The sequence below is a fragment of the Priapulus caudatus genome, unplaced genomic scaffold, assembly GCF_000485595.1.
Source record: "Priapulus caudatus unplaced genomic scaffold, Priapulus_caudatus-5.0.1 Scaffold26, whole genome shotgun sequence".
In the NCBI taxonomy this organism is placed as follows: domain Eukaryota; kingdom Metazoa; phylum Priapulida; class Priapulimorpha; order Priapulimorphida; family Priapulidae; genus Priapulus; species Priapulus caudatus.
In genome coordinates this window covers 428,603-438,062 of record NW_014577087.1, presented here as the reverse complement: position 1 = coordinate 438,062, position 9,460 = coordinate 428,603, and positions in this window count along the sequence as shown.

Sequence of the window (9,460 nt, the reverse complement as noted above, 5' to 3'; positions counted from 1 at the left end):
CATGGAAAACATGTTGCCCTCCTATTATAGATTTCAGAGAACTCCCTCTGAAAGTTGAGGTAAAAATAAGACCCTATTTTCTGCCGTAATTCCGTTACCGACACTTTCTTGGTCACACTCCCTCCCACGTAAGGGATTTCTCTGAACTATGTTTTTACCAACAAAGCAGGGGTATCAGCAGAACTAATAAGGGTTTAGTTCATCAGTTCAGCTGTTGGACTAAGCTTTGGCAGGTAAAACTAAGACAAAAATTTATCTGAATTGTAATTCCGTTACCGTGGAATTGCCCATATATATATATCAAGAGCTAATAATACCTAATACTAATAGGTATTATTAGCTCTTGATATATATATATAGTGGGCGAAGGGGGAAAAGAGAGGAAGAGGGCGAGGGGCATGTTGGCACGTAGCCCGGCGAGGCTGTGCGACTGATTGTCTATATACAGCCTGACACCCTTCCATACAAAAAACCGATCACCTCTGCAGATCTAGATGAATAAATCTGTATATCTCAATATCTGTAATCTGTATATCTCAAATAAAACTATTCTATTGCCATCTTTGACTTGCCTTGTTTGAAATATGAACGTTAACTCACAGTTGTCCTGCTTCTAAACTAGAATGTATCTCTTAATTCACGGTATAATCTGCTAATTCTCACAGCATATCAACTTTTGTTTACAATTGTTTAACCGCCATGTTTACTCTGCGCATGCTCAACGAGACACGGAAAACCCGAAAAGGAAAAGTCTCCGCGATGCAGTTATTGATACTATAAGTATAGTACTTACGCACGAGCACATTTTAAAAAATATGTGAAAGTTACAAAATCACAAGTTACGAAAAATATGTGAAAAACAAAATTAAAAACTTAAAGACAAAAGTAATTCACAAAAATAAAACAACTTGTTCGGTCGATTGCGGATTTTAGTCACAGCCGGAATGATACAAATAAATGGTGGCGGCAAGTTCATGATTTTGGTTGCATTCGTCTCAAAAAGTCGCAGTAAACCCCGTAAGTACCCAGCGCATCGTAGCGCACTGATGGTTACAAGAAGGTGGATGTATACCGCCATTCATTTGGTATATCACATGTGAAGTGTTCTTTGGCGATGCTTGGCAAATACGACAACTACGTTTTTAGCTGCAGCCAATGTTTGAAACGGTCTTCTAACCCTAGCAAGACCGTTTCTTGGAGCTAGTTGGCACGGTACGGCACGATATAGGCTCGGCCTACCCCACCGTTCTGGTTCAGGCGTGCGTGCGTGGGTGCGTGCGTGCGTGCGTGCGTGCGTGCGTGCGTGCGTGCGTGCGTGCGTGCGCCGTCCCCGCTTCCTTGACGGGCATGCCGCGGTGCATCGGCGATGTAATGCGTACTTTTACGTAATGCGGTGAAATTCACATTAAAACCGGCGAGAAGCGTCGTCAATTGATGATACATCCCGCTGTAATACAGTTACGGGGAAATATTCGTAGAAAATCAACTCCAATTGAGTTTTAAGTTCGGTTTCCTGAAGCAACTGGATTACGTGAGTAGTTTGTTATGCGCGGTAAATGCATATATATTCAGAATTGCGTGAGTAGAGAACTAGCCGTTGCAAAGCACTACTAGAAGACGCCGTATACGGAAATGGCTGAATCGTTTATGGTACGACATAACGAAGCAAAACTGTGGTGGTTACCGCTGTCCACCGCGATTGGGGATGAGGATCAGATGTCTGATTATCTTCTTATCCAGACATCTGGGAATGCGCAAGCTTGCGCGGCATGTGGAATATTTTAGGCCAAGAACTCACAACATGGGCCGATTGCTTTCCTTTTCGAAATTCCACCACCTGTTCCCGGATAGAGGAATTTTTGTTTGCCCCTCGGGAAACCAGGAAAAACAATCTTGGTCCAAAACCGAAGGAAAATAAACAAATCTCCGTACGTGCGATTACGGACGCACGTATGCGTAATGACGTGATGCCGTCGACGTTTATTTTGAGTCGGGGGCAGACGCACGCGGGGCGAAAAAAAACGGAGGAATTCAAAATCTCTCGCGCACTGTACACCTGCCAGGTCTTTTTTCGGCGCGATCGACTGGCGCTCTCTGTCGCTCGATTCGCATCGTCGGTCGTCGGATGACGGCTTTAGGGACACGAACGCTGCGAGAACGCATCATTACGCGACTGTTTACGATCGCAGTCCACCTTGAACCGCCGCTGCCTGAGCGAAGTCAACAATCGCATACAATAACTGTTATAAATCACGTCTGGCGTATAATCGAGTCGCTGGCAGGCAGTGCGTGCATGGGGGGCTGGCCCCCCTCTCCCCGTATCTCCCTCCCTTCACTCCCATCTCTTCCCCTCTCTCCCCTTATCTCCCCTTCACTCCCATCTCTTCCCCTCTCTCCCCGTATCTCCCTTTCACTCCCATCTCTTCCCCTATCTCCCTTTCACTCCCATCTCTTCCCCTCTCTCCCCCTATCTCCCTTTAACTCACTTCTCTGTTAGTATCGAATATCGATACTGTTCACTTGCGAGTCCGGGGAAGGCATCAGGCCCATACCCTTCCTAGTTCCAGCGTCTAAGATTCAATGCTGGAAAACGGGTAAAAACGCGAAGCGGTCAATCGTGAACACTTCAAACTTCATTTTGTTTTACTTTGTCTCTGCCCTGTATTTTCTATATGTTACGCCTCAAGGCGCTGAGTCGAGATGCGAGCGCGTGTCCGATTTTCTACGTACGTATTCATCGCCGGCGACGCAGAAACTGCTATATGTTCTGCAAGCAACTATGACAAAACCTGACATTGTTATGTACGCCTAGCTGTCACTCAGATTTTACAAATCATGATTTAATATACGGAATGCATACCGGCTATGAGTATGAGTGTATTCATCATCGGGTACGATTCTATGATCAATATAGTGATAGCAAGGCATACATGTCTGTGCCGTATTTGTCATAGCTGCTTGCAGATCATCTTGGGAGTTGTTAACGCGGCGTTCACCTGCGGCTGGGAGTGACCGATGACAGCTCGTGTCGTCTACTGGCAGGGATAATAACAAGAGCTAATAATACCTTAGGTTTTTAGCTCTAGCTAATAAATATTATTAGGCTATTAGCTCTTGACAATAACAGTCTCTCTCTCCCTCCCGCCTCTCTCTCTCTCTCTCTCTTTCTCTCTCTCTCTCTCTCTCTCTCTCTCTCTCTCTCTCTCTCCCGCCCGATCGCGTCAGCAGCGACACCAGTACTTCGCCTTATTACACCCGCCGCGTTCGCGTGCGTGAGAGTCAGTAAGTGAGTGAGTGATATTGCATGCGTTGTTGCTTCGCGCGGTGCCGCCCCCAGTGATTCGTGAAGACAAAGACCTGCTTTGAATACGGAGCGTAGCGGTGCATGCCATCCGTACATGACAGAGCCCCTCTGTTTTCCTGTGCAGCGAGAGCCGAGTCCATAACATATCGGCAATTTAGGGAAAAGCCACCAGAAACTTACATGTGCCGCCGCCGAAAGTCGGGTGAGTGGTGGAATTTTTTCCCGGAGCTTTCACTGCTGAAATCAGTGACATTTTGCTCTACGCAGATTAAATAAAAACCCTTCGGATTCGGGGCGAAAAACGATACACTGGCAGGGGAAAAAATATCTCGCGTGGTACTCTAATCGTAAGGGGCAGCGAGTTGTAGTAATAATATCAGGAGTTAATAAAGACAAACGAGTTTGACACGTATTTGGTACTGATTTCACTACATCAGGAGCTAATAATGACAAAGGAGTTTGACACGTATTTGGTACTGATTTCACTACATTTTGTCGTACGAGTTCGATGTGAATAAAAATACAAATGTATACAAACATGATCTTCTTTTGTTCACTGGTCCTTATTCTATCTTCCGGTAGTATTATAAATCGTACTTTTGCACGACATGGTTTTCACGTTATTTACCGTCGTGTGGCGAGGCCAAGCGGTAAATTCGCATACACAGCAACTGGAAGGAGGCGCGTAACTCCTGATAATATATGCGCCTAACATCGTTAGGAAGCGACTAAAGTGTGCAAGAGACATGACGCACGTCCGTCTTTCGTTTCGCATTCAGCCGCGTCGCTAAGCTCCGTATACCTATTAGGGAGAGAGCGAATTTCCACGCGACGCGATGAGTGGATTAGGGCCTGATGCCCGCCTGCCTGCCTGCCTTCTCCTGCCTCGTGCTTCCAGTGCGGAACGCGCTCTCCACCGCAGGGCCCCACGCCGCCGCGCGATGACGTCATCGCAATCATTAACTCGGTGGGATGCGGCGGTGCGGGATTGCGCGGTGCGCTTTAACCATTAGTGGGAGGGTTAACCGTGGCTCGGCGCTGATGCTGCGGCTCTCCTTCTTCCTCCACAGACCGGATGATTAGATACAATTCGGAAAGAGCGATGGGTCGCAGCGTGGTGGCGTGCGACGTCATATACATACCTAATAACAACTAATATACTTAGTTCCACACTGGTATGTCAGCATTTTGTATGTTAACGGGGGCAAGTGTGCGAACTGTATGGCGATCGCTAGAGGCAGGTGTGTTTTTCTGCGGTGATTTCGCTCGTAAACAAATCAACCCGGGCGCTGTCACTCGCGGTATTCGTGTATTAGATACGCCTGGCTAGCGGGTTCGCTGGATTTTTACGCGTGAAATGTCGACCGTGCAATATGGTTCTGCTGTCCCTCTGTTACTCAAGGTAGATTGATTGCGCATTGTTTAGTCGCAGCTGGGGGAGGCTTTATCACGCTGTATACCCTTCTCTCCCCCTCTCTTGCTCTTTCTCGCTTACTTCGTATTCATCCGTTGATGAAGTGATTGTTTATTGATGAGTTCATCGGATTCAATTTTAAACGTGTCCCAGCAGATGTGTGACAGCATATTTAATTTAGCCGTGGCTCCATCCGCCGTCCGTCGTACTGCCGCTGCTGTTGTGAAACGAAATGAATAGCATTTATCAAACGTGACAGTTTGATTAGAAATGCACGGAACATTCTCGTTCTTACGAAAAGTGTTTGCGGTTGCCATAGAGACGTGCAATGATAATTTTATTATTAATAACAATATTAAAGGCTCACAATGCGCATCCAAACACTAATTTCTCCAGTACTAGACTAGCAAATACTTCGTGGCATGCATAATCACACTACCTTATGACAAAATAAACTCTAGTTCCTCTCATTTCACTGTACGTTGTCTTATAAAAGGTATTTTGAAAATACCTCCAATGTTGTTGAAATTCTCCGATGTTGTTGACAGTTTCCCCAATCCCCAAGCAACCGTGCAGCGGTGCTGCGGTACAGCGGTACGGACGCAGCAAAGATAAAAACATGTGACGTCACGTCACCACTTCGAGGCTATATTGTTTGGAAACGTTTGCGCCAGAATGCCAGGCCATTTTTTCTCACTTTTCTTGGGGTTTTAAGCCAAACGCGCAGTGAAATGGGGAGCACTAGATTTATTTTGTCATTAAGGTAGCTGTGATTATGCGATTGACACGAATATTTGCTGCAGTTAGTACTTGGAGAAATTAGGTTTGGGAATGCGTCATTGTGAGCCTTTAAGGTATTATACTGATAGTAAAGTTACTTCCTAAATCGCTGTAATCTGTCGGTTCCGAATCTTACGTAATTGCATAACCTTGCGAATGTTGGTTTTTAAGTGGGGGGAGAAATCTACTCTGCGTGGTCGCTTACCTTGAAATGCTACTTAGTACTACTGTTTCGGTGCAAACAACCGTAATAGTAATCAAAAGAGGGTGTCTAGAAAACATACTTGAAACAAAAACGCATTTATTTAAAAACGTGTAATGACTTGAATAACTTAGTACGAGCCATCTAATTGGAAGTGTAACTCCATACTAGTTGGGTGGCTAGCGAAGGCGTACATGGTACCCCTGTGTAGCGTAATATACAACTCCTCGTGGCGAACGTCTTCCCTGCACATTTGTGCCACGGGCAATAAATGTCAAATCTGAGTCATATTGTAGTTTATGAGGCGCATAAGCCAGACATGCTATGCCATGTAGCATGTGTGGCGTTGTGCTGTGTGTATGTGTGTGCGCAGCGTGTGTGAGGTGTGTGTGCTCGCTCGCTCTTTGTGTGTGGTGTGTTGTGTGTGTGTGTGCGTGGTGCGTGCGTGCGTGCGTGTGCCGTGCGTTGCGTGCGTGCGGTGCGTGCGTGTGGTGTGGGGTGGGGGGCGTTTGCCACGGGGTGAATGTGTTACGATGCCTACACGGCTTGGTGAAATTGTGATTTGAGCAGATCTCGGAATTGCTGGTGTGTTCTTCGCGCTGGATATCTGCTCATCATCTTTCCTGAACGTTACGCAACGAGTTGATGCTAGCTGCTCAGCTGATGATATGGGAGGGAACTTAGTGTGTCAAAATTCAAACGTTTCAATGGAACAGTCAATTTAATCGTTCAAACATTTCGATTGATGGGTTCAATTGAACAGTCAATTTAATCATTAAAATTCATTATTCGATTGATTGTTCAGATTGATCGATTGATTGTTAATTGAACAGGCAATTTAATCATTCAAAATTCATTATTCGATTGATTGTTCAATTGATCGGATTGAGTTGCTTTCAAATTGAACTGTCAATTTAATCTATTCAACATTCACAATATATATCGAATTGCATTGTCAAATTGAACAGTCAATTTATCATTAACATTCAATTATTCGATGCATTGTGTCAATTGGATTCGACTTGATTGTTTCATTTGAACAGTATTTATATATTCAAACGGTTGCAATTGATCAATGATTGTTCAATTGAACAATCAATTTAGATCATTCAACATTCAATTGGAAAATCAATTTAATTCATTCAAACATTCAATTGAACAATCAATTTAATCATTTTCAAAATTCAATTGAACAAGTCAATTTAATTCATGTCAGACATTCAATGAACAATCAATTTAATCATTCAAACATTCAATTGAAACAATAATTTAATCATTCAAACATTCATTGAGCAAATTGAATGAGATGGAATTGCCAAATTGAATCAATGTAATAGGCGTATTGAATATGGAATGGAGCAATGGCGCCGAGGCTGTATATCGCCAAAATGAACCAATGCGCCAGAGATAAGAGAATGACGGAGAAACGTGGTAGACGGACGTTGGCTAAAGAAACGCATCGGCAACGTTTCCAGCTAATGTTGTGTTACCGCGTGTTACGTGGTGTACCCGCGTGTACGTGCGGTACCGGGATGCACGGGTGCGATGTACCTGGCGTTACCCGGTGTAATCGTGAGTAGTACGCCGCGTGTACGTGCGTGATAGTGGTGTATTTCCCGTTTGCCGGCGCCTACGAGCAGGCCGCGTAGGTGAACGTGACCTGGTGCTACCGCGTGTACTTGTGCGTGTATCTGCGGGTACCTGCGTGTAGGTGCGTGTGTTATATGGTCTCTGTGGGGGGTGTGCGGGCCGTGTATCTCCCGCTTTACCGCATGTACGCGCGTGTACGTGCGGTGTACCGCGCCCACGGTGCTGGCCACGTACAGCGGTAACACGCACGACACGCGAGTACACAAGCAAGTTACACGCGGGTGCACGCACGTGACACGCGGATCAGCTGACGCACGTGCGCGGGTAACGACGCACGATGCACGCACGTAATCACGACGTACACGAATACGCGCACGTACCGCGGCGTCCGCACGTACACGCGGGGTACAGTTCAGTAGTACGCGGTCCCCCTGTTACACGGGCACGTACAGCGCTCGAAGTACACAAGGGGCAATGTACACGCGCGGGTGGCAAGGCACGTGCACGCGGGACACGCGACGTGTAAGCACCGTACAGCACGTGCACGCACGTACGGCACGTACTAACGCGGCGTAACATCGCACGTACAGCGGGTCGTACACGCACCGTACACGCAGGGTTTACACGACACGTACGACGCCGGCGGTACACGCACGTACACGAGAGCTCAATCAAGCACGGTACACGCGGAAGTGCATGCAGTGCACAGCCAGAGTACACGCACGTGCACGCCACGTACTACGCACCGTGCACGCACGTACGCGCAGGCGTACACCGAGGGTACACGCCACGTACACGCGCGGTACACGCAGTACACGCGGGTAGCACGGCGACGTAACACGCGGTACACCAAGAGCGCCAACAAGAGACAACGGGGGGGGGCGCAGGTGCACGCAGTGCACCGCGGAGTACACGCACGGGGGTGTGCACGCACGTACCGCACGTGGCGACGACGTCGCGCACGTAAACGCGCGGGAGCACGGCGACGTACCGCGGGTACACGCACGTAGAACGCGGGTACACGCTCCGTCAGCATGTACCGAGTACAGGATGGGTAAACGCACGTGCGACGCACTGCACACCGCAACGTACACGCAGTTACAACGGCGACGAGGTAACGAACGGTCAGGCGGGTACACAGGCGGCGCTCACGCAGTAACACTAACCGTACACAGCGGATGTACACGCAGTACACGCCGGGTACACGCACCGTACACCGCGGGTACACGCACCGTACACGCGGCGAGGTAGCACGCACGACACGCGGGTACAGCAGTAAACGAAGGTACACACACTGTATGCTGCGGAACCGTTGCCGATTGCACGTTTCCTTAAGCACACCACCCCCCCCCCCCCCTACGTCCTACCCACGTTTTCCGTCATGTGCTCTTAATCTCTGCGCCATGGGGGTTTAAGTTTGGCTATATACGAGTCCTCGGCGATTGCTCACGATTCCATGATATCAAGTCGCCTATCTCACGTTGATTCAATTTGGAATTCATTCATTCAATTGCTCAATTGAATGATTTGAATGATTAAATTGATGTTAATTGAAATGTTTTGAAATGATTAAATTATGTGTTCAATTGAATGTTGAATGATTAAATTGATCATCGGGTTCAAGTGAGATCTGATTGAATGATAAATGGGATTGTGATATCTGTCAAGTTGGAATGCTTTGATATGTTAATTGATTGTTCAAGTTGAACAATCAACTTATGATCAATTAACGTCTTGAATGATAATTTATTGACTGGTCAATTGGAACATCTATCGATGATCAACGTTTAGAACGTTGATTATGGCATTAAACTTGACGCTGTTCAAGTCATAACCACAATCTAAGTCGATCAATTGACGTTGTTTGCATGAATTAAATTGGGAGGCCTTGTTTCAATGTAATACATAATGCATCGGCATCACTTGAAGCGTCTTGGAATGGATTTAAATTGCGGGTTGCAAATTAAAACATGACAATCGACTTCAATTGGAACGTTTAGAATTTTGACACATTATCCCCCCCCACTGCCATGACTGTATGATGCTTGCGGGCGCGGTCCGCTCGTTATTGTGTAGGGTCTGCGCAGCGGGTGTTAGGGAACTACGCCAGGCGGAGTCCCTCAGGTGTCGGCCCGTCTCGTTCCCGCCTCACGTCGAGTCAGCACAGGGC